This window comes from Argiope bruennichi, chromosome 8 (genome assembly GCF_947563725.1).
Source record: "Argiope bruennichi chromosome 8, qqArgBrue1.1, whole genome shotgun sequence".
Classification (NCBI taxonomy): Eukaryota; Metazoa; Arthropoda; class Arachnida; order Araneae; family Araneidae; genus Argiope; species Argiope bruennichi.
Genome location: NC_079158.1, coordinates 55,295,759 through 55,320,199, shown reverse-complemented (window position 1 = coordinate 55,320,199; position 24,441 = coordinate 55,295,759). Strand labels below are relative to the sequence as shown.

Below are 24,441 nucleotides of genomic sequence, written 5' to 3'. Positions count from 1 at the left end.
AGTGATTTTCTTATTTCTTTCCAAATTGATTTATCTTTCTAAAAATTAATTTAAAAAGATTTCACTTATGTAATTAATGCAAACTATGATGAGGAAAAAAACTATTACAACAGAAACAATAAGATACTTTACTTTATAAAATTAATTAATTCATTATTGTTAAACAATGAATAATTGGTCATTAATTCAAATTTTATTAATTAAATCAATTTCCTAAATTAATAAACTCATATTGAGCTAAATTAACAAAAAATAAATTTTTTAAATAGAAAAAAAAAATCCTCCCCGGCGGGGAATCGAACCCCGGTCTCCCGCGTGACAGGCGGGGATGCTGACCACTATACTACCGAGGATAGAAACGCTTGCCGAAACCCGGGATCGAACCAGGGACCTTTAGATCTTCAGTCTAACGCTCTCCCAACTGAGCTATTTCGGCACATCCTACAAGCAGCCGGAAAGCAACCGCTGCAGAATGAAGTCGAAAATAACCTGTCTACAATCGCTTGTGGCTAGGAAGTAGGCGACATTAAAAGTGGACTTATCGACTTATCAATAAGATAAATGTGATAACAGAACTTCATTTTTTCCGTGCTGATTGTAAAAATAAACAAATAAACTGAAATAAAATTTTAAAGCTCTTTTTTTTCCCGCTTTTTTTAAGTAGCGTTTGACATAGTAAAAGTACAAGCGTCTTTTCTCATATTTACCGGATTTTACAAATTTGCTTTTCAAAAACCATCTATTCATAGAAAATAAAGAAATGTTTAAGGAAACAAAATATATAATTAATTTTAAAAATCTTCATTATTTCTTCAATGCGAATTCATTTTTTATATTACAAAATCCGTTTAGCACATTTGTATACAGCTTGTTTGTAACCAAAAATGCCACGCTCCAGAATATGGCAACATGTCGTAGCTGGAAAATTACGAAATTCTTGATTGATCCTGGAAAATTTAAGAAATTAAATTTTATCTTAAGCGATTATTAATTTGTAAGATATTTTTTTTTCTTAATTTAACAATTTAATGCTTTAATATTAAATGTTGTTAAAAGCAAAATTCAAATAATTACACATTCAGATTCATTCAAATAAATAATTGTCATGGGGGAAAATACAACGGGTTATCAACAAAATGCGAATACGAATGAAAAATAACCTATTTTGTGAAAATATTTTCATTGAGTTTTATTAATTTATTTATTAGTATTTTTTGTGGAAATATTTTGTAATCTCCATTCATAGCAATTCTGTTTAAAAAATGTGTAATCTTTAATGTTTAATCAAATATTTAGAATCCAGTATTTGAATTTTGTGTCTTTATGATATCATAATAATGGTTAACAGGGAAAAAAAATGCCTGAATTCTAGATCCTACAAAGTTAAAAAGAAGACGAAAATCTTTCATTTGTCAAAGATAGAAGAGCATTTAAATTGTTTTGCAATTAACGTAATTGTACCTTTCTGCGACTTTTCGTCTTTGTTTCGATGCGTTGCAATGGATTGGTTTTAAATGGATTGGTGCAATGGATTGGTATTTTGCAATGGATTGGTATTTAATTGATATAAAATAATTGAATCGACATTAGAAAGTTATAATTCCTAATAATTAGGTGAACCTGAAAATTGAAAGAGATACCAAAATAAATGGCAGATATCTTCGAACACTGATTTTGATTGAAGGTTTCATAATTTTGTCTTATAACATAAATTGCACTTCATTCGCCAATAATTTCCATTTAAAAATTCAGCTGCTACTATTATTATGGATGGAGAATTTTTTAATTATATATTTACTTTCATGTATTTATTATTCATTTTTTTTATTTATGTGCCTATTTATTTTTTATTACCGCTGGGATCGTCTATGATAGCCGTTTCAAACGATGGAGACGCCAAAGAACATGTTCGACAGTCAGTTTTCGAAAAGGCAAGACAGCGTATCGTAACTGAAAAAAAAGAAAGAAAAAAGTAATATTTCTGCGCGGCAATAAAAACTGCCCAATTCCACCGTTCATTTTTCGTCGTGGAATTGTGATTCGAGAAAATAGCTCTTTCGCTAGTTATTAGAAGCGCCAAATCCATTGTATTTTTCCCACAGAATTCGAGGCGCGGGATTTTTCTCAAGTGTTTAGGTTTGTGAAAGAGCGCTTCTATCGTTCCAAAAAATATAAAGAAAACGGTGAGAATCGGTGAGAAAACAATAGATGGGACTGGACATCCGAATGCGCCGCTGCTGTTTTCCAATTGCGTCTTGAGAATGCCATTGTTGAGTTTTGCGAAATGACTCCTTCGGACGAGACCAGAAATCTACATTACTACATTCGTAGATGCTTGGATTATTAATAAATCGCCTCAAGGCCTTGTTGAATTGTTATTTAATTATGTTGCTCGTAACACATATATAAAAAAACACATTTTATTCTTTTTTTAATGTTAAAAATTAAAGTCAAAGCCCTAATATTTTCTAAGAAATTATGAAATACTATCTGTGTTTGACCATCAACTGGTTCGTCGAAATTATTTTGTGTGTTTAATTTCTAAATAAATTAAATTTCTTGCATATAATTTGGTGTTAATGATTTTCTCATCAAAAAAAGAGTTCGTTCTGTGGCAGATTTTCAGCTAGGCAGACAAGGCCTAGACATCTGGACAGAAAGAAGCGGCGGGCAAATCAGTCAGTTCTAGCCTTATTGCCAAATAAATTAATCAGTATGAAAAAATACAAGAATTAGTATAATTTCTCTCAGTCAAATTACTGTTTGTTTCATTATGTTCACCTAATTTTTAAAACATTCATGAAAAAAAAAGTAAAAGTAATGCCACGCAATCATGAATCATAATAAATAAATAAAAACAAATATAATGTTTTTATAGTTGATCTTTGCATATTCAGAAAGCTCTGGAGCCAGTCCTATGGCATCCAAAGAAATGCAATTTCACTAACCTGTAATGCGAATGATGCGCTTTATAAAAGCAGGGGGGGGGGAGCCACAATTATTAACGGTAAATAAGGCCTTGCTGATATCTTAAATGATTTTCCTAGAATTTTTCTTAAATAAAGCAAGTAGAACATTTTTCATTACTGTCAAATTTGAAATTCGCTTATTCTGAATTCTCTTGAGCTGGATCTCTGGTTCCCGTTTATACAGAAAAAAAAATAAGAGAGAGAGATAATGTCATAAATGCAATTTGCGGCAATAAACACACAAAAAAAACCCACATTCTGAAATGAAAAATAAACAAAAACAGCATTGTGTACACCCACTTGAACCTGCATAATTTTTAATCACACATTCCATTCTGAAAAATGTGTTTTCTACTGAATGGCATGAAATGTCTTTTATGATTGAGCGGATGTGAATTGGAAATCATATGACATCTGTCTTGCGGCACAGAGTATTTAAAAAGCACCCCTCCACCCACACACAACCAGTAATCACATGGTTTAAGATCAGGCGATCGATGTAACCGAATTGCTTGAAAATAACTACTATCGCATGATCATGTATGAAGTAGAAGTTTGAAGAAGTTTGAACTAAGCGAATAGTGTGAGGCGGTGCTGGAGGGAAAAAAGATTTTATTTCCAAAACTCAATTTCGGTAGCGTTTCTATTTTAAATTGAAAAAAAAAAATTCAAATTAGTTTGTTTAATTTTGTTTCTATTATAAAAAAAAAATCTAGAAAAATCGCCTCAAATACCGACACAAATTCCCTTATTGACAAAAATTTATTATTTTTTAAATTTTAAAACTTTTTTATTTTTATTCTCAGTTTCCATGTATTACGTGAATCACTTTTATTATATGCTAGTAAAATTAAATTTCATTTGGAACCATAGCTTTAGAATCTTACAAATAGATGAACTTTAATTAGAGCAACCCTGTACATTTTCAGAAAATTATTATTTTAAAAAAAATAATTTAAAACGAAACATTAAAAGAGTCAGACAAAAAAACTTTTTTAGACATATATGGGGTATTTTTGAAAATCGAATGAAATTTTAATCTGATTCCTGAAAATCAGTTTTTTTTTTTTTTTTTTAAATGTTACAAGAATCTCAAAAATATTTTGAATAAGGATGCGATTTAAATTTAGTATTATGAAATGACATACAGTATCTTATCTGTGAAAATGTTGTGATAATTTATTCATTTACTGCTTTAAATACGTACATTAACAAACAATAGAAAAACAAGGTGCTATATACTTATATCGTATAGGTGGTACAAATATATGCAAAACTGGTGCAGAAAAATAAACTACCAGTCTTCCCAATAATCTTTCAGCTCTATCAAGTGGCATTGCCAAACCAATAAAAACTTTAGTTCAAAAATATATCTCCAAGCAAATGGCGTAAATACAATCATAGAGCCGGCGTCCTGCCATAGGGGTAGAGCGTCTTCCCCTTGATCTGGGCGTCCCGGGTTCGAGTCCGGTTTGGGCATGGTTGTTCTTCTGTTGTTCTATCTGTGAGATGTGTGAATGTGCCCTCCTGTAAAAAGGGGTTGTGCAAGCGAATGAGTGATGCGTGAGTGGCAAAGTCGTACTCTTGGCCCTAGTTGGCGCTGCTATAAAAAATAAGAGACGTTCCCCCTCAGGCTTAAATCGCTGTCTTCGTAACAGTGGGCTTGTCAGTGGCAAGTGCCATAAGAAACAAACAAACAAACAACAAACAATCATAGAAAATAAAACATAGCATTTGACTTTAAAAATTAAGATATTTAGTTCTATCTAGAAACTGCAATACAACAATAAAAATTGAAAATAAACCGTAGAGGCATGAAAAGTTATGCATGTAAATGGTGTGAAAAATATACTACCAAAAAAATGGCTCAAATATAATAATAGCACATAAAATATATCACCAGTCTTTCATGTTGTAGATTTTCAAAAAATCTGCTAGTTCTATCAAGAACAGAAATAAAACAAAAATAAATTAAGATAGTAGCACAAGGATAAGAACAAACCAAAGAAGCGCAAGAAACTATGTATTTCTTCGATCAAGATGGCATAGAAAAAGGCATTAGCGAGGAAAGACGGTAAATAGAATGGCAGCTCAAAAAATATACCTCTACATTTTGAAGCATTAAACTTTTACAAATGTACCTAGAAACTATGATGGAATTTTGTATATTGTAAAGTAATGAAGAACAAAGTCGATCCTAGTTCATATCTTTAACTTTACTAGTCACGACTGCCATGAAAAATCATGTAATTATAAGACGGCAAGAAGTTTGAACTCCATTTTGCTTTCATATTCGTTCTGTCTTAAGTTCATTAATCTTAATTCAACCAAATAGAACTATCATCAATATCACTAACAGCAACTGACAGACATTCCCAGCAAGCGGTTAAGGCAGTGGTTTCCCATTCACTTCTCGTAGAAACAACTCAGCAAGTGGTCCTTTTGGGTAACTCAAGTAGCCCCAGCACGATACTTTTCAGTTCGGAAGACACCCGTGAATCCTTTTCTGTGGCCTTCTAGTAGAAAGCATTTCTTCCCACACATCTCTACTGTTTGGTGTCTGGGAAATGGAAAAACATAATAGTAAAGCTGTCAGGAATTGGAAGAGTGTTTGTCGATTTTGGTATCTATGTGGAATTTTTCCACATTAATCTTCTTGGCAGAAAGATGGAAAAGGGGATTATGTTTTCGGTTTCCAGATTCAAGATGGATGGCTGGATTAGTCTCAAAGAGGTGCTTCAAGTGAAAAATGTGCATTGTATTCAGAATTTCTGAAGAAAAAAAAATCCGGCGCTTTTTAAGATACTGTGTATGGTCGTAACACAAAGATTCAAGTGAACAGAATAAAAATAAATATTTTTTTGAAAAAACATTTACACGCTCTTTTATTAATATGATAAAACATAACTGGGATCCTCTTTCTCTTGTCACATATTGCGATTTCATTTCTTTATAGTATTTTTTTCAGCGCGTGGCATTTTACACCTTCATCTTTTGGCATCCATATTTTTCTAAAAAAATTTTTTTTTGCAATTTATAATCTTATAGATTTTATAATTCATTTTCTTTATCTTTACTCATACTAAATATAAATGTGTGTGCGAGAGTAAGTGTGTTTTCGTGTGCGTGATGATGTGGTTGTGTCCGCGTTACCACGGAAAGGGGGTGCAGTAGCTTCTGAGGGTAAAGACCCCTGAGCACCCGAAGGCAGAAGTCTGACTTCTAGCTCATATGAAGATGAAACTCGCACTTTCGCTTGCACAGCCCCTTTTTACAGGGGGACACATTCACATACCTCACAGATAGAACACAGAAGAACATCCATGCCCGAACAGGAATTCGAACCATGGGACGCCCAGCCCACGGGGAAGATGCGCTATCCCTATGCAAGGGCGCTGGCCTTCGGGTGCATCTATGGGCTAAATGATTGGGGCAGAGACCAGAATTAATTCGTGTATACTCTGGAGAGTAGAAATGTGCACCTAGGAGCAATAATTTTGAAACATTAATTAAAATTTTTATTCATTGGAAACTAAGTACAGAAAGGATTTTTTGCATCATTTCAAAAAATTTTATAAAAAAATGATACCAACGCATTTTCGATAGGATTCTTTTTTTATATATATTTAATCAATTTTTAAAAATATTTTAAGCATATTTTCGAAAAAGAATACAAAGATGCAAAAGAATTCTGAACAAATATTAAACGTATCACAAAAGATAATACAAAAATATAAGAATTCTGGAAAACACCAAAGTTATTAAATCATAACTGAAATTGCACAAATTTTTTTTCATGTTTGCATTACATTCCGAATTACTATTCATATTAATAGACAAAGGATAAATAAAGCGTTCAAAATAATGAAATTCAGCATCAGTCCTTAACGCAAATCATTGCTAACAAAGCGGATTTAAGGAAAGCAAGTGATATATTTACTTATTTCTGAGAAGAATTCATAAGAGATATAAATTTCTATTTAAAATACTATTTAAAAAAAAAAAAGAAAAATGCTAAATTTTATTTTATTTGAGATTATAAATTAGGTTACATTATTAAAAGTCTAGAAAAAAGACAGTGCAACCATTTTTTTTTTTTTTTTTTTTACGAATTTTAGGGAAATTGACAAAATAAATGAAATATATAATAAAACTGACAAAAAGATATAAGGCTTCTAAAATAGCATGAATAATAAATATATCGATCAAAATTTGAGTCCTAAAAATATTTTGCTGCAGAAACTATTAAGGCAAAGCTACGTGAATATTTAATTGAGAATTTTAACGATCATTAATCTCAGCGAATCAGCTGGTAACCAAACTTTACGGATAGTCATAAATATTTTGAAATCTTAAAATATGTTTCCTTTCTCAAATTTACTACCACATACACCATTCATATCGAGTCAGATTTTAATTAAAAGTGTGTGACTGAACTGAGGATGACATTTTGAAAGTATTAAAATATTTTTCTTTCATCGTGAGTAAATATATGTGCAGAATTTCAAAGTTCCGGCACATCCTGATTTGCCATCCAATTTTGGGTTGTAGTCACATGCTGAGAGCGACATCTGAGCCAATATCCAAACTCCTAAAGTTCATGTCTCATCAACGGACAGGTTGATCGATTTAATGTGTACCAAAACTTTGTGCATGGTGGAAACGGATTCTATGTCCTTCGGTCATGAAATAAGACTGTCTTTCCCCGATCCTTAAAAGGGAGGAAGGTTGGTGAATTAATATATTTCAGTTTTTAAAGGAATGCTTGCGAAAAGGCACATATTTATTTTAATTATTAGTATCTATACGAGGCTTGAGAATAAAGATACAATTGATAGAATTTCTTATGTTTGTCTTTTAAGGTAGCTGAGGGTAACATCTCCAATTCAATTAATACGTTGACTTGGCGGTTTCAACGTAAAGTTCATTTTTTTTTTCTTCAAAAATTAGCTCTGCCGTTTTGGCAAGAAAGCTAAGTTTTTCAACAGCATATCGAGATGAATTAATCCAATAACCTTACTCGTGGATAAAAAGATTTGCGTTTGCTTGCTTTCCTGAGCGGTTGCCATTACTTTGATCCTGTAAGTTTACTCCCCCCCCCTTTTTTTTTGGTTTGGTTTAATTTAGTTATATTAACGTCCCGCTTTAAAGCAACACTATGGCTATTTCGGGACGGACCTCGGTCAGATGACGAGGATGACGCCTGATCATGGTAATAAGCACAATAGTATACAGGATGTTTCCAAAATCATGGAGCAAATTTTAAGAGGATTAAGCATGCGGAAGCAGTCATTTTTATAACAGAACTAGGGATTAGAAACACAAAAGGGAAGGGGGGTTGCAGAGAACATTTTATCAGTGAATTAAGTAAAGAAAAAGCAAATAGATTAGAAAGAAATAATAAAGATGCCATTAGATAAAGTTTGCAACACGGATTTAACAAACTATGGAATATTTTTTTAAAAAATGCTTTTCAGTCGTTTCTTCCAAGAATAAAGATGAGATTCCAAATGAGAATAGAATTTTTTTTTTTTTTTTACCCAATTTGGTAGTCTAGCTATATGTCTATGTTTTGAACTCCATATCCTAGTAGAAAATTAATTTGTTTCTGTTTGTCTAGCCTATATTTAAACGTTTGGCTCACGATTTAATCCCATAGAAGTCCATATATAAGTCGATAATTAGGACGATGTAAAGTCCTATTTAGTCCAGATTTCTGATGCACTGTTTTGTTCAAAAATTCCTTACATCAATCCATTTTTTAAATAAATAACTCCGTAAAGTAAAGCAGAATTTCTACTGCAGCATTTCTAGAATTGGAAAAAGAAAAAATAAATAAATAAAATTCCGAGCCTGCATCATCGGAATTCCATCCCCTCTCCACTTGCAACCCTATTTCGACACCGGGGGACGACACCTAGTAGGAAGGGGGTTCTCCCCTCCCGCCACCGAGGTTAGCTTTTTCCCACAGTGGCAAACACGGGGTCACACTCTGACCTTTCTTCTGTTCGCCCTCCCCCTTAATTCTGACTTCTCCCGGTAGGAGAGAATCCCTCCTCGCGAAAAGAAAGAAGAAAAAAAGTCTTCTTCATTTGACAGGGTTGAAGAAGTCGGATTCCGACTTAATTGAATTACAGGGCAGCGGGTGGGGCCCTCCTCCTCCGCCGGCAGAGCGCGACGATTTAGTGGAGTATAAATTAAGAAAAAAAGAGGTTTTCCTCCTGTCCGAGTGCGGGTCACTGAGTACATCTGAGCGAGGATTTGGATCTGGATGTATTGGGAAGCTCTACGGCTGTCAGATATCTTATAACTTTGTTGCCTGTTTACAAAATTTTTTCCAACTTTTGACCCAACTTGGTGAGGTGTGTCTAAATTGGATGGTTCAAGAGTCGGCATAAATATTATAGGGACATGTGAGCAATATTTCGTTTTCCCGTTTTTCACTACCAAAACCAATTTTTTTTTTACTGATTGTAATTTAATTTCAATATGACGAGTCTTTTAATAACAAATAATATGATCCCTAATTAATGAATAACAAAGCATTTAATCACAAATCACTTTCTGTTCTCATGTGTAAAAGAAATTGAATTTAAAATTAAAAATGTTACATTTGCACTGATTATATAAAATTTTTAATTTCTGATATATGAATCAGAAGGCTATTCAAATAACGCATAGAATGCATTTATTTTTCATGATCTAAAGAAAAAAAAGGACTTTTTAGAAAAAATGCGAAAATCCAATATAATTAAAGCCTAATAACCTTTATACACAATAATATCAGTAACACATGTATACAAGAAAAAATATGGAAAAAGTGTTCCAATAAAATACAAAGTCATATCATAACCTTTGGCCCGCAGTGGTCGATTGGGTTTGAAAAAATTGATAATCAAGAGACAGTAGATATCCACTCACATTTGCGATGCCATCAACGAATTTTTATAAAGGTTAGACAAAATTTTCAAGAATGCCTGAAGTGAAACTAAAAGAAATAAATATAATGTCTGCAGTATAAAACTCTTATTATTTTGTATTTCAATATTCATTTCATAAAGATATTGTGCTTTTTTTGAAAATATACATTCATTTGTATGTGAATTGATATTCTACCAAATTCAATTATTTTATGTATTTTTACTTTCTTTCAAATGATGTTTATATTACGTGCCCAAAAATAGCTGACTTATTGCTATAATTGTAAGTTATTTAAAAACTTAACTTATTTATTATTTTAAAAAAAACATAGGGTTAACACGTCTATTGCTTAATATTCAGATGATTGCTAGGCAAGAAGCGAAAAAGTTCCATTATTCGAAGAAGGTAAAGAAATAGTAAACTTATTAATCAGTGTAGCCACAAACGGTATGTCTAAAAGTAAAATTAACAACAGTGCTTTAAACTCATTTGCTGTTCACTTGGTGTTATTTAAAGCTCTAAGTTTGCTTTTTTATCATCATTTCACAGTCAATACTTAATACGACATGATTATAATTCTCATTAAATATTTCAGACAATACTGGCAAAATAAATTTCATATGTCTTGAGTCAGGTGACTGGCTGTCTACCGATCACAAAATAAAATAATATGCAATATTTACATAATTTTTTTTAACATTTTATAAATATATATATATATATATATATATATATATATATATATATATATATATATATATATATATATATATATATATATATATATATATATATATATATATATATATATATATATATATATATATATATAAACATACTATTATTTTTCCTTTCAAATAAATAATTATTTCTTTGTTTCTGAATTCTATTTCATTTATGTAATATTTGGGATTTCGTCCTGTGCTCCATGCTTCTCCAGCGCTAAGCCAGAATCCTGATTGCTACAGCGTTCCCTGATGTCCATAAAATCCGATCTGATTTTATTGAAGAAAATTTCAATATATAGAAATATATAATGCAAATTTTGCATTATTTTCGCACTGAAAATAATAATGCATCATTTAATTATTGAGTCTTACAAAGAATAAATATACTGAACTTATTTTAAAAAATATACAAAAATGATGTGATTTGGATATTTGCTTACTATGTACGGGAAAAAAAAAACAACCCTCATTTTTATGCACAAAATCTGAATCAAGTTTTAATTAATTTTTGTCATAATTTTTATTCTGCAATATTTTTTTCTACATTTCTACATTCTTTTTTATATCAAGAAAACTTCTGTTTCACACTTAGCGATTTTCGCTTAGAGATAACTTTTTAATTAAATTCGTTTAAGGTAAATATTTCGCTTCATTTTAAGAAAGGCAATCATAATATATGACACACCGACATGCTTTTATTATTTTTTAGCAATTTTCTAATATTTGTGATTTTGTAACGCAACAAGATTCAGTGAAATATCTGTGATATATTGATTGATATTCCTTCTATTATGAATGAAATCCATGACCTCTTCGTAGCATGTGCACATTTTTTTTAATCGAAAAGTTTCATTCAATGTGCTGAGGTTTTTTTTTTTTTTTTTATCTATGGAGGGCTCTCTTATAAATGCACTACAGTGTTATTAAACGCAAATAATAGTTACGAAAGAGCCTATCTGACTGCGATACTTTTCGACTTTTTCTTGGCGACTTGGCAAACATATAAACAACAGAAGCGAATATGTATTTTGGATGCTTTTTCTTCTGATCGATTTAAACTAAAATTTGGCGCAGAACTACAAGTGTAATTAAATATCATATGAAATTTTATGTATTTCAGTCAATTCGTTCTTGAGTAGTCGCGTTTACATGCTTGTGAAAATACGACTGACAGATTGTCAATTCCTTAACGGATTTGCTTCCAAATTTAATACATATCAACATTTTAGATATTTACACTGTACCAAATATTATTCATTTAGCCCTTTTCATTTAATAAATTTCGTGTTTATATCTGGAACAGTTGGACAAACAGGCTTCCTGTGAATGGATTGCGTTCAAATTTTAAGAGAAATGTATAAATTTGAAGTAGATGCCAAATGCCGAATTTTATCCGTCTAGTTCAAAGTTTTTTTTGAGTTTTTGCATTCACAAACAAACAGACGTAGTTCCGAAAATTTGTTTTTCGACTCAGGGAAGGCTGAAACGTGGAGATTCCTCAAAATCTTCAGTTCGAATTTTTTGACAATTAGAATACTTCCTTTCTGCATACTTCGCATATGTGAAAGTAAAAAAAGTTAGACATGTAGATAATTTTTCTATATGAGGAGATTCGTTTATATCTCCATTTTTGATGAGCCTTTACTTAAATATCATTTTCTGCACCAAGGCTAATCGATTTCTTATTAGTCTATCCCTGTCATATATTGACGAAATCTGCGAACTGAATGATTCTTAACCTCTGAGCATAGCTAGAAAAAAATGCATAACATATACATTTAAAAAGATAAGAGAGATTTTACATAACGATAATGATATAAACAATTAAACATTAAAAAGAGGTGAAATGAAAAAAAGGAGGTAAAGGGGGAAATAAAAATTTAAAAAAAGGATTGTCATATTTTGAAGCACTATTAATCCTTAACAGGATTGGACTAAGCCTTCTAGGGAGACTTTAGTCAATGCAAATTTCGGTGCCTCTTCTAAACTTTCAAAACCAAGTGTGTTTTTTTATTGGTATTAATTCATTTTTAGTATCTTATAAGTAGTTTTAAGCAACGCATTTTTAAAAAATCAGATTGCAAAGCACATAATTGATCGCTTTCTAAAAAGTTGGTTCCAGTATATCATGCATAAAAAAAGTGAACAGTTGAAATTTAAAATCAATTTTAAACAAAATAGCGACAAAAAGATTATAAAACTTTTCTTAATGCAATTTAAATAAAATTTAATAATTAGATCGGATTCTTTTTAAAATTAAAAAGCACCAAGCATTTATTATTATAAAATAATATGAAATTTGCAATTGGTAACTAGTTAGAAATGTTTCTAGAATAATGTTCCAAAATTAATTTAAACAATACTCGATTTGAATTCGAATAGGTTCGATTGCATATACTGCTACGTTCAGTGGTGGCGGGGTGGTCGGCTGTACGCAAGAAAAAGAAGGTTCGATTGCATAACCTTAATACTTAAAGAAAACACAAAATTAAACAACTTTAAATTACCTCAGAAAGGATTTCGAAGGCTCAGGGCACTCGAAAATTATAAGACCTTTAGAAAAATTGCCTATTTAATTATTGTCCTACTTTTTTATCTGAATTCTCATGCTTCATTATTGAATGTCCAAACATTCATATATGATGCCAAACGAGGCGATAAATATCTCTTCACTGGCAACCTTGTATCAATATTTACGATGTTATGAGGAGAAGAGGGGGAGAAGGAAAGAATTGATGAGGAGAGAAACTTGTTGCATGAATGATACATGTCTTGAATGTTGGGGTTGGAGGGGGAGGAAAAAAACAACATAAATGTCATTCGAGCTTGGGAAATGGGAAGAGATTTTCCGCGCCATCAGTAGCCCATCCTACGGCTCGCACTGACCCCCACCTGTGGATAATAGATAATAATTCCCACAGTGACCAAGGAATGCGATGAGAAGTTACACTTGCTGCTCATATAATCTCGTATGCCTTTTGTAGAAAAACTTCAAAAGGAAAAGCTGCTTTCTTCTGAAAACGCATAAAAATTTTGAATATTGTGATTTTGCACTTAAAGAAAAGATGAATGAGAAAAGGGAGGAAATAGTTTGAATATTGCATATTTTTCAGATTCCTGACTCTATTGAATTTGGCTGTTTTGGGCGTTACGGAGTTTCAAAAGCAAGCAAATCATCTTGGAATGGAATGTAAAACGTTTAATAAAATATTTTTTCGACTTGTTTACCTATAAACAAAAAATCGCTGAATGGCTCACAATTTTGTTGTTGATAATTTATTAAAAATCATAATAATAATAAGGCTGAGAGACGCAATACCAAATAAATAACTAGATAATTGCCTAGGAATCCCGATTTTAAGAAACTCGATGCATCGTGATTTTTTTGGCAGACATTTACAGAATAATTTAATTTTATACTTTTATTTGGTTTACAAAGTCAAAATATTCAAACTGAAATAAAGAGCCATTTAAATTTCAGAGCATTATTAGGACTTTCTTTCCTTTACGTGTTTCTGATTTGCTTATAGATTATATTGTATTCCAAGCTTTTCCGTAGTTGGCTATTTGTCAGACATGTGATAATTCTGGCAAACTTCGTTTTAAAATATTTAGATTATGTTAAAAATATATTTATAATGTTTTTATAATTATAATTATCAATTTATGATGGTAAATTACCATTATAAATTAATAATGGTAATTTACTATTACCATTGCGATGGTAACTATGCATTACTTACCCTTACCATTGTAATTTATCATTATCAAATTTACTTTTATTACGTAAAATTACTTTTATTTTTGAATTTTTTTTGTACGGTAATTATTGAAAGCAATTATTTTGAAAGTGACCTCTAATTAAATATTTTGCTTTTTCGATTATAATATTTGCCGCCTGAAAACTGTTTACAGAGATTAAACTAAAACAGTTAAAAAATCTTGTTTTGGACACCAAATGCAGTTAGGGAATCTGCTTATGCAGTTAGATTATAACATTTTCCTCCTCTCAATTGAGGAAAAATTAATACGTAATCTCAAAATTACCTTTTACAAAATTAAAATTAATTTTTAAAAATATACTTTTACTAGTGTACTAAAATGTAGATTTTATTTTATTTTTTTTTTTTTTTTTTGTCTATTCTTAGTCATTAACTTATAAATCCTTATTATAAATATTACGGAATCTTGAAATTAATTTTTTTTAAATTTACAGCTTAAATAATACTTCTCCTATGAAATCAAAATGTACTTAAATTAATTGTTTGAATACGCTCTGGGAATAATAAAATAATACATTGCCGTCGAAACTACACAATTGCTCTCAAATTTTCCACCATTTGCATTTTAATAAGTGGTTAGAAAATCGGTAACACAATAACATCTTTATAAAAACGAAACAAGTCAAGCTAAATAAAGTATAAAAGCAACATAAACCAACTGTAGTATTTTTTCTGAAATATTTTTTGTATGTTTTCTATTATATATTATCGCATATTTTGTCTTTAGTTTCGCAGTAGACTGAGTACGCAATTTCGAATTCTTTTTATGAATCAGTTGGGCTAAAAAAAATTGATACATATCTAAAATTTTGTATAAAAATCATACTTTGTAATTCAAAGGTTTTACTAAGTGCTTTTTTTTTTTTTTTTTTTTGCAATTGCATCTGCAGACAGACTGGCGAAATTACAAAGTTATTTTTTTTTTCGGATTAAATAAGTCTAAGATGTGGGAATTCATTAAAATCTCGAAATAAACTTTTTTTTTAACGATTACAATATTATTTTTTTAATATTTCATGTACAAGAAAGCGACAAGCGAATTATTTCCTCTTATCCTTATCCTCAACTTCAAAGTAAAAATGTAACATTTTATAACATGGTTACTTTTAAAATTAATACGAATGCTATCTTTCTTTTAGACATAAAAAAAAATTGTAAACATCAGATCTTTCAGTTTCCTACTTGTTCGAGCATCCCAGTTAAAAATCTCTAAAAATTCGAGAAAAAAAAAAAAAAGGAAATGCTTAACAAAAATAAAAACAAAAGAAAATTGCGAATTCTTTCTGATGCTAAAGAATTCTAAAGATCAGAAATGATAGCATTTTGAGGAAAAACTGTTGCTTTGTGTTTTGCTGAATGCAAGCATATTAATTTTACTCACTTAACTGTCTACTACACATCTTTTATAGCAAACGATGTATAAATATTTAACAAAAATATGACAGTCATATTTAAAGTTTTCTGGAGTTGCTTTATAGTCAATGCCAAACGATATTTTTTATTTTCCTCTTTTTAAATCTTTATGGCGGCATATTTTACTTTTTCGATTTCTGGCAACTATTAAGATATCTGATTTATGATGCAGACTGATTGTCCTTTCAAGCTCCTTCCTATCCCGAAAATCAATTTGGCAACAAAAGGCACATGACGACAGAACTCCAACCCCCCCCCCCCAAAAAAAAAAAAATATCCGTTTTTCTCCTTTTATAATTGCTCAATTTCAAAACTTTACTTTTTATTCTGCCACATATTTATAAATTTTTAATTTTTCAATCAATCGATATCTCAATAACGAATAATTAAGGTGTTTTTATAAAGAAGAAAGAATAATTAATTAAAATTCCAAAAGATAACTAATTATCACTTGAGAGAAAAAGAGAAATACTCTCAGTTCCTTAGTGTTCCCTCTTAGAATGATTTGACCTCCAAACGAAAACAGAATGAATGGATCATTTAATTTTTAGGGAATGCCGCCAAGTGGCAAGATTCCTTTCCAACTTTCCCCCTCCCTTCCAGATGCAAGCATAAATTCTTCATACCTAATAAAAAATACTTAATGACTAATCATGTTATTTTCTGGGGAGTATCTCCCCTCCTCGTAATTTTTCACTAATCCATTTCGTTTTCGTTTCGAAAAAAAAAAAGCGCGAAAAGAATTTTTTCCCCGCGGTTTTTCCCTCTCTGACAAATCCTTCTCGAGGTTTAGAGGGAAAGAAATACCAAAGCAGTTCAGCAGGTGGGTGTGACATTTATTTGGGCAGGGCATTTTGGACAGAGATTAGACACACAGCTGTCTGTTTTCGACATACTATTTTTTTTCACTCCATGTTTTTCTTTTTCTGTTTTTTTTTTCCCTTCGCCTCTCTCTCTCTCTCTTTTTTTTTTTTTCCTGTTATTATTTCATCATTTTGTTCTATCTTCAGTATTCGGTTCCATAGAGCCGCGCATTTTTCAGAATTTTTTTAAATTATTACGGCTCAGATTCTTTCTATTATACAATGATCAAACGGATAGCTCAACGAGTTTTGATTATGTCAAAATCACACTCAGCTTTCGATTATTTGGAAGGTTAGTTCTTCGGAGCTATTAATTGATATCGTAACATTCGAATCTACATTTCATTTTAAAAATCTTGATATAATAAATGTAACATATTCAAATGAAACCACAATATAAATATTTATTTAGGAGGGCCGATTTTGTGGTGTCATTTAGGTATTTTTCAGCTCTAGGTAGTGCACAATATAAGGTCCTTCTTTTAAAGAACTAGTCAATTCAGTTTCACATTTCTACGCATTTTAACGTTTTGTGCAACATAATACTTCATTCTAGGTTAATCATCTTTTTTTTGTTATTATTTTATTAATTTATTAGTCAATATTTTATTAGTTTTCATTTACCTATATTGACTTCAGATTGCCCGGCATTCATTTTTGTGTTCAATGTTACTGAACACAATAATTATTATTATTTATAAATATTCTTATAGCTAATGAATATATTGAAACATATAAGAATCTCATAAATTACACTTGATAAAGTAATATTATCTAAATATTTTATCATTCATAGAATTTGTAATTTTTATAAATTATAAATATTTGTATTTTATAAAAATTATTAATTTTCATATATTTATTAATTAATTTTTATATATTTGTATTTTTTGTGTGCATTTGGAAATTTAGAAAATTAAAGTTCTCGCATTCACCTCCCAACTTAAAGGCTATAGGCAGCTGCCTTATCGAAAATCCGTTATTGCGAATTCTAATTATTTTTTTAAGGCAAAATTTTTTATCTATGTATGTAACATTAATTTTCAAAATTAAAAACAAAGAAAAAAATTCTACATTGAATCTTTTCAATGTTAATATACTGCCATGTAAGAAAGTTACTAATATGCTATTACAACATCTAATTACAGAAAATAAAAGTTTGATATTGCTCTTCACGGGACTTGATTAGAAAATTTCATACGATATTTGAATAAAATTGAAACACCAGTTTTTCTGTTCTCTATAAAAATAAAAAATAAAAATTGTAAACATATATTCTTATTTTTCTTACAAATAATGTGAAATATAGGAAAAATTTTAGTAAAGGTTTCGTTGCAATTAATTTTTTATTAATTACAAGTCACCTTTGCAGATGCGTAGTATTGCAATATGGCGGCAACCAAGTTTTGTTGAGTAAATCGAATTTTAAATAACCAAAAAATGAGAAGAAGAATATTTAAATGATATTTATTTTATTACCGAAAATACATTTCTTGAAAATTGTTTTGAAGTTTCTGTTACTTAAAAATGCATTTAAAATTTGTCTTTCTTTCTCTCTCTCTCTTTTTTTTTTTTTTTTTTTTGTTTATTCAAAATTTGCTTTAAAACGTAGAGAGAAAGTGATATTTACTTCTGAAAATATCTGATTTCATATTTCTTGTAAGAAAATTTTTTTAATTGAATTTTGAATCATTTTTTAAAAACTATAAATAGCTTATAAGAAATATCTTTATATGACTTAAAAATTATTCCAATAATCTATAACTTTACAAGATTTTAAAATTATTCGGTGTTAGAGATTGTCTCATTTCAATTAAAAATAAAATGACTGAGTTAAGAATCTGTCAACTGCTGTTTTATATCGATAAATAGATAAAGATATAGATATAGATAAAATAGATATGGGCAGATATCTACAGTGGCTCAAAAAATTGAGAGTACACCTTACTTTTACTTCATAAATCCGACTTTCAATATAAATAACACATTACCGGGAAGTGCAAACATGATTTTATTTATACACATAACAAATGGTTTAATTTAGAGTAAAAATAAAGAAAAATCAACGAAAAATTTCTAAATTGAAAATTTTCAGAAGCATTTTAAATAAACATATGCAGAATTTTGCCTCAAAAAATTGAGAATAAACCAATGAAATTTTTGCAATATCACGCATAGAAATAAAGTATCACTATTAAATTGCATGTCTTTTGGCTATTATAATGGCCTCGAAACGTCATGGTACCGATTTGACCCATTTTTGGTGGTATTTGAAGATATTTTACCCCATTCTTCTTGCACCACTTGTTTTAAATGGGTTTTGTTTCTAATTTTGTGTTTTTGAACCACTTTTTCGGTATGGCCCACGAATATTGAATGGCATTGATGTCGGGGTACTGTGGTGGTGGGTGTAACTGCTATTTACAATGAAAAAGACACCATATTTTGAAGTTACATGTATTCTGTTTGGGGTCGTTGTCTTACTGGAAAATGAAATTTCTATCTAAACTCAAATTTTTAGCACTTTTTTTAGATTGCTGCGAAGTATATCAAAGTAAACCGTATCATTTATAATGCCATCTATAAAAATTAAATTTCCTACCCCGGATGAAGCCACGTAACCTCAAATCATCACGGAGTCACCATCATGTTTAACTGTAGGATGTAAATTTTTTGGATACAAAGCAGTATTAGGTTTCCTCCATACAGTAAGATGGTTGTCACTGCCAAAAATATTGCGGTTTCTTTCATTATTAAATATAGATTTCTTCCAAAGGTTATTGGTCTTCAATGGATGAGTTTTTGCAAACTTCAAATGCCTTTTCTGAATTTGTAAGCTGATGAACGGTTTATCTCTAACAATACTGCTTTTATATCCAGCTTGTCTAATGGCATTTAGGCACAGTTTCAGCACTTACACTTCTGCCTATGATTTAAAAAGTTTCTGCAACAAGTTGGATGAACCATATGGTAGCAGCAATCTAAAGGAAAGTGGTAAAAATTTGGGTTTAATGGAAATTCCATTTTCCAGCAAGACAACAACCCCAAACAGAATGCACGTAACTTCAAAATATGACGTCTTTTTCAATGTAAGCAACAGTTACACACACCACCACAGTACCCTGACATCAATGCCATTGAATATTCGTGGGCCATACCCGAAAAAGTGGTTCAAAAATACAAAATTAGAAACAAAACCCATTTAAAACAAGTGGTGCAAGAAGAATGGGGTAAAATATCTTCAGATACCACCAAAAATTGGTCGAATTGGTACCATGACATTTAGAGACCATTATAAGAGCCAAAAGACATGCAATTTAATAGTGACACTTTGTTTCTATGCTTGATATTGCAAACATTTCTTTGGTGTACTCTCAATTTTTTGAGGCAAAAATTTGTGTATGTTTATTTAAAATACTTCTAAAAATTTTCAATTTAGACATTTTTCGTTGATTTTTCTTTATTTTTACTCTAAATTAAACCATTTGTTATGTGTAAAAATAAAAACAAGTTTCCACTTCCCGGTAATGTGTTCATTATATTGAAAGTCGCATTTATCAAGTAAACGTAAGGTGTACTCTCAATTATTTGAGCCACTGTATATCTTATATCAACCACCGAAATGATTTTCCAACTTCATGCGAGCATCGAATAACAATATTTTAGAAACGAAAATCCTCAAGTCATATTTTAAAAGCAAAAATCAAATAATCCTAAGACTTATAATTCGAATAAATATTTACGTGGAATCTATAAACATCTTCGGTGTTCTATAGATTCCTTATCAGAGCGCCAATTCAAATAATTATTAGACTATAAAGAAAATAACTAAGTGTGTAATAGAAAGATAGATAAAATAAAATCGAGAATTCTTATAATTTTTTTTAAAATATTACTTACCAAATTGACACCAGTTATTCTTCTGCCTATTCTTCTTCTACATTTATATAACTTTTCCAACTTATTTGGAGTTTTTTTCATTTTAGTGGGGTAAAATGATGTGTTTGAAGTCAATTGCATACAAATTCTTCTATTTCTTCATGCGATGAAAATTTTTCTCTTTTTAACAGTTTTTTTTTTTTTTTTGAAGGATTATAACAAATAGATATGTAGTATGTAAAATGTTCTCAATAGATAGAGTTTCATTTGCGAATTCGATTTGCAAACTAATCTTCGAATTTCAGTATGTCTAAAAATTTCATTTATTGAAAATTTCCTGATTATTCGCTGTGCAACTGTACAAGCTATTTTGTGTTCGTTCATCCTACTAAAGAATAAATAAATGAGCATATGAAAAAAAAAAACCCGATGCCAAACGATTATTTAAATTTAAAACAATTTATCATCTGTCGCTCTAGCAAGAGATGTTAAAATCATCTGTCGTTATTAAAATTCTTTATTAAAATGAATTTCTGTCGTTCCTCTATTTATCAGAAAATTATCATGCCTCGAATGTCAAATGTTAAAAAAGTTTCGGAAATCGTATAAGAAACAAGGGGGAAACTTTAAAATATGGACAGAATTTTTGCGAATCTCTCCCAAACATTTGCCAAACAGTAGAAAATTTGCCAAACTAAAAAATACAATTAGGTTATTATATTTGGCAATTTATCGCCTTTAAAAAATTACAGTTTGGCGATTATGCCATATTTATTAGTTAGGCGAAACAAGAAGATAATCATTAGCTAGCTAATTTATTGAATTTTGATAGAACATAATTCTTTTTTCTTTTCAAATGATTGTTTCAAACGTTATAAATTTAAAACCTTAACTATGCGAAATGAGGGAAAAAGAGGGGGAATGAAATCCGATGATGTAATATTGGTATTAATTTGTTTTAGTGAAAGAAGAAATTAATGTATTTATGCAAATTTTCTTAATTTGAGTTATTTTATACTTAAGACAGATAGATCGGTTTTTCAATTTTTGTAATCGGTTTTTCACTCTTTTCCTTTTGTTCCGATTGCAATACATTTCGTCTTTAACATTTTCAAAATTTAAATGTCAATTAATTAATTGGTCTAATTAAATTTCAGTTATCTGCAAGTGGCGCCACCTTGTATTGAATTCGAGAAAAAATTGACTTCAACATTCTATATCTTTTCAATTATAAATTGTAAATTAAAGATAAAAAAGATATATTATAATTTTTTTTAAAAAGAAGTCTGCTTTTTAGTCTTGTACTAAAAGTGTCTTTTTAAAAACTATTTTTATTAAATTTATTGGATATTAAGGGCGAGGAAATGTTTTTTTCTTTCTTTTCATTAAGGACTATTATTTACAAGATTATCGCCTTTAGAAACCTAGTCATTGCCATAGGGGCAAATTATCAGAGGAGAAGGCAGTTAGGCAAATTTTTTCACTAATTTACTTAAAGATACGTTTGTATAACACAATCATCTTTGACCGCACATTGCAAATATACACTCATATGCAAGGTTAAACATTCCTGAATTTTACTTTATAGTAGGCAATTAAAAAAATTACTCTCTGGGAATTTTTTTAACTCAAAAAATTTAACTTTGGGATAGAACTCGATAACTTAATCGCAGTTCAATGAAACGGATGAAATAATTTTATAAAATAATAAATGTTAAAATTATAGATTGATCCCAACTTTTATATGAAATCAATAAAAAAAATTTGGATAATGGTTTTATTACAAGACTTCTAAATGTATATCAAATTTTGGATCAGTTCTTTTAAATAGATAGAGAATATGTTGATCTCTATGCATCCATAACTGAAAAGCACAATAAGCTAGATAATGAATTTTTGTGTATGTATGCACATATTTTTTTATTATTATTATCTGTATCTAATTATCGTTCAAAAGTTGGGCTGCTGTTTGTTTACTTTTGAACGCGATAGTTGAGAAACTTAAAGAATTAAATAAATGAAATTTTTGCGAAAATGCTTAATTCGCACTAAATTATGTACTATATCCATCTGTAAATAACTATGGATACTGCTTAAGAATCAAATGAAGCGCCTTTTTCTTTTACCTCTACTTTTCATCTAATTATAATTTTGGGAAAAAAAAAAACGGCATTTACTGAAAGTGAAAAACATATAACAAAGATTAGAACTCAATAATATTTTCAAAACCGAGCTCTTGTGGTAAAACATCTGAATAATTTAAGAGTGATTTCTGAATTAAGAGAAGAATGAAATATTCATAAACAGCATTCGAAGGTTAATGATTCTGAAAGCCATTGTGGTGCATTTATGAGTTTACTTCAATATCATTCCTCATTTCATTACGAAAGATTTATGATCAATTTGATCTTTTAAAATAAACAAACAACAACATAAATTATGTGGAAAGGTCAGAATGAAAATTTACCTACACATGTATTCTGACCCTTTGAACTGTTCGTGTTTATCGTAAAATTATTCGTTAAGATTTTTAGAGCATTAATTAACTGAACTCTCTCTCACGAATATTTCTTGAAAATTTAATTAGAACAAAAGATTATAATAACAAATTGCTTTGGGGAAATATTAATATAGTTATAAATCTCTACTAATAATAAGTGTGTATGTGTGTTGGCACTCTGTAGGACAGATCGTTTGATCTACAGACATCAGACGTAACACATATAGTATTACTTTGAGCGGTAAATAGGAGCATTTTAAAGCGATTTTTTTTAATGTAATTAGGGTTTTAACTAATTAAAAATGGCACAAAATTTCTGAAAATATTACTGCACAAAAATAATTTTTAGATAATCTTAAAATTCAAAAGAATTTCAATGTAACTAATCCTTTGCTATTTTTTGAATTAAAAAATATTTAAACGTATTTTACAGCATTATAATGTTGAAGTGAACCTCAAACCGTTTTCATTGTTGCTACTAGCATTTCATCTTGTCCCTTTCACATTTCTGTTGATCAAAATACGACAATTCAACTCATTTTTTTTCACATTGAGTAAGTTTCAATATCAGTTATATTAATCAGCTTATTATAAAATTTTTTGAATTTTGTTGTTCTTGGATTTAAGGAATTCAAAGGCAATGAATGGTGACAATAATTTTTTCAAGCGTTTTCATTTTTAAATACTGCTCTTCCTTACAATGATAAAATTAGATGTATAAAGAATGGACAGAAAATCATAAAAATATTTAACACAGTAGGAAGAATGACGGAAGGTTTCTAATATAGTACGAGTTAATTTTTTTAATCAAAATTTGAAGTTTAAGAACATTCCACTGATTAAATCATTATTTCATTGCAATTTTTAGTGATCATTAATCCTGAAGAACCAACTAGTTGCCAAATACAGCTAGTAATTAAATTTAAAAAAATGAATACGAATGTGGTAAAAATAAAATAAACAGAAAACGATTTAGAATACAGAGTTTTGACTCTGTAACATTGAAATAGCCAAAGAAGAAGAGAGAAATCGTTTTCTGAAGTAAAGAAAAAAAAATTTAATTCTAGATGAATAAATACATAAACAATTGAAAATCGTCTGCAAGTTGAATGCTATTCCACCAGTTTTTTTTTTCCAGCTTTGTTTAATAATATAAAATTTTAAACAAATATAAATATTATTTAATTAAAATGGAAAAAAAAAATTCCTATGTGAGGCCAATTATGCCAGACGTGGAAATTAACGAAGATAGAAAGCATACAAATGAAATAATCAATCTGCTATATAATTAAATTTATATCAAAAACGGAAGCCGACAACGTACTCCGTTACACTTTTCCCACAGTTCTACCAATGTGTTATTTCACAGCAAGAAAATTTCACATT

At 29.8% G+C, this 24,441-nt stretch overlaps 1 non-coding gene across 1 annotated transcript; it reads right to left on the bottom strand.

Annotated features, from left to right (window-relative positions):
* Window positions 1-363: 363 nt before the first annotated feature.
* On the bottom strand, window positions 364-436 carry Trnaf-gaa (transfer RNA phenylalanine (anticodon GAA)). The gene has a single exon. It is a non-coding gene; the product is annotated as a tRNA-Phe (tRNA).
* Window positions 437-24,441: the final 24,005 nt, after the last annotated feature.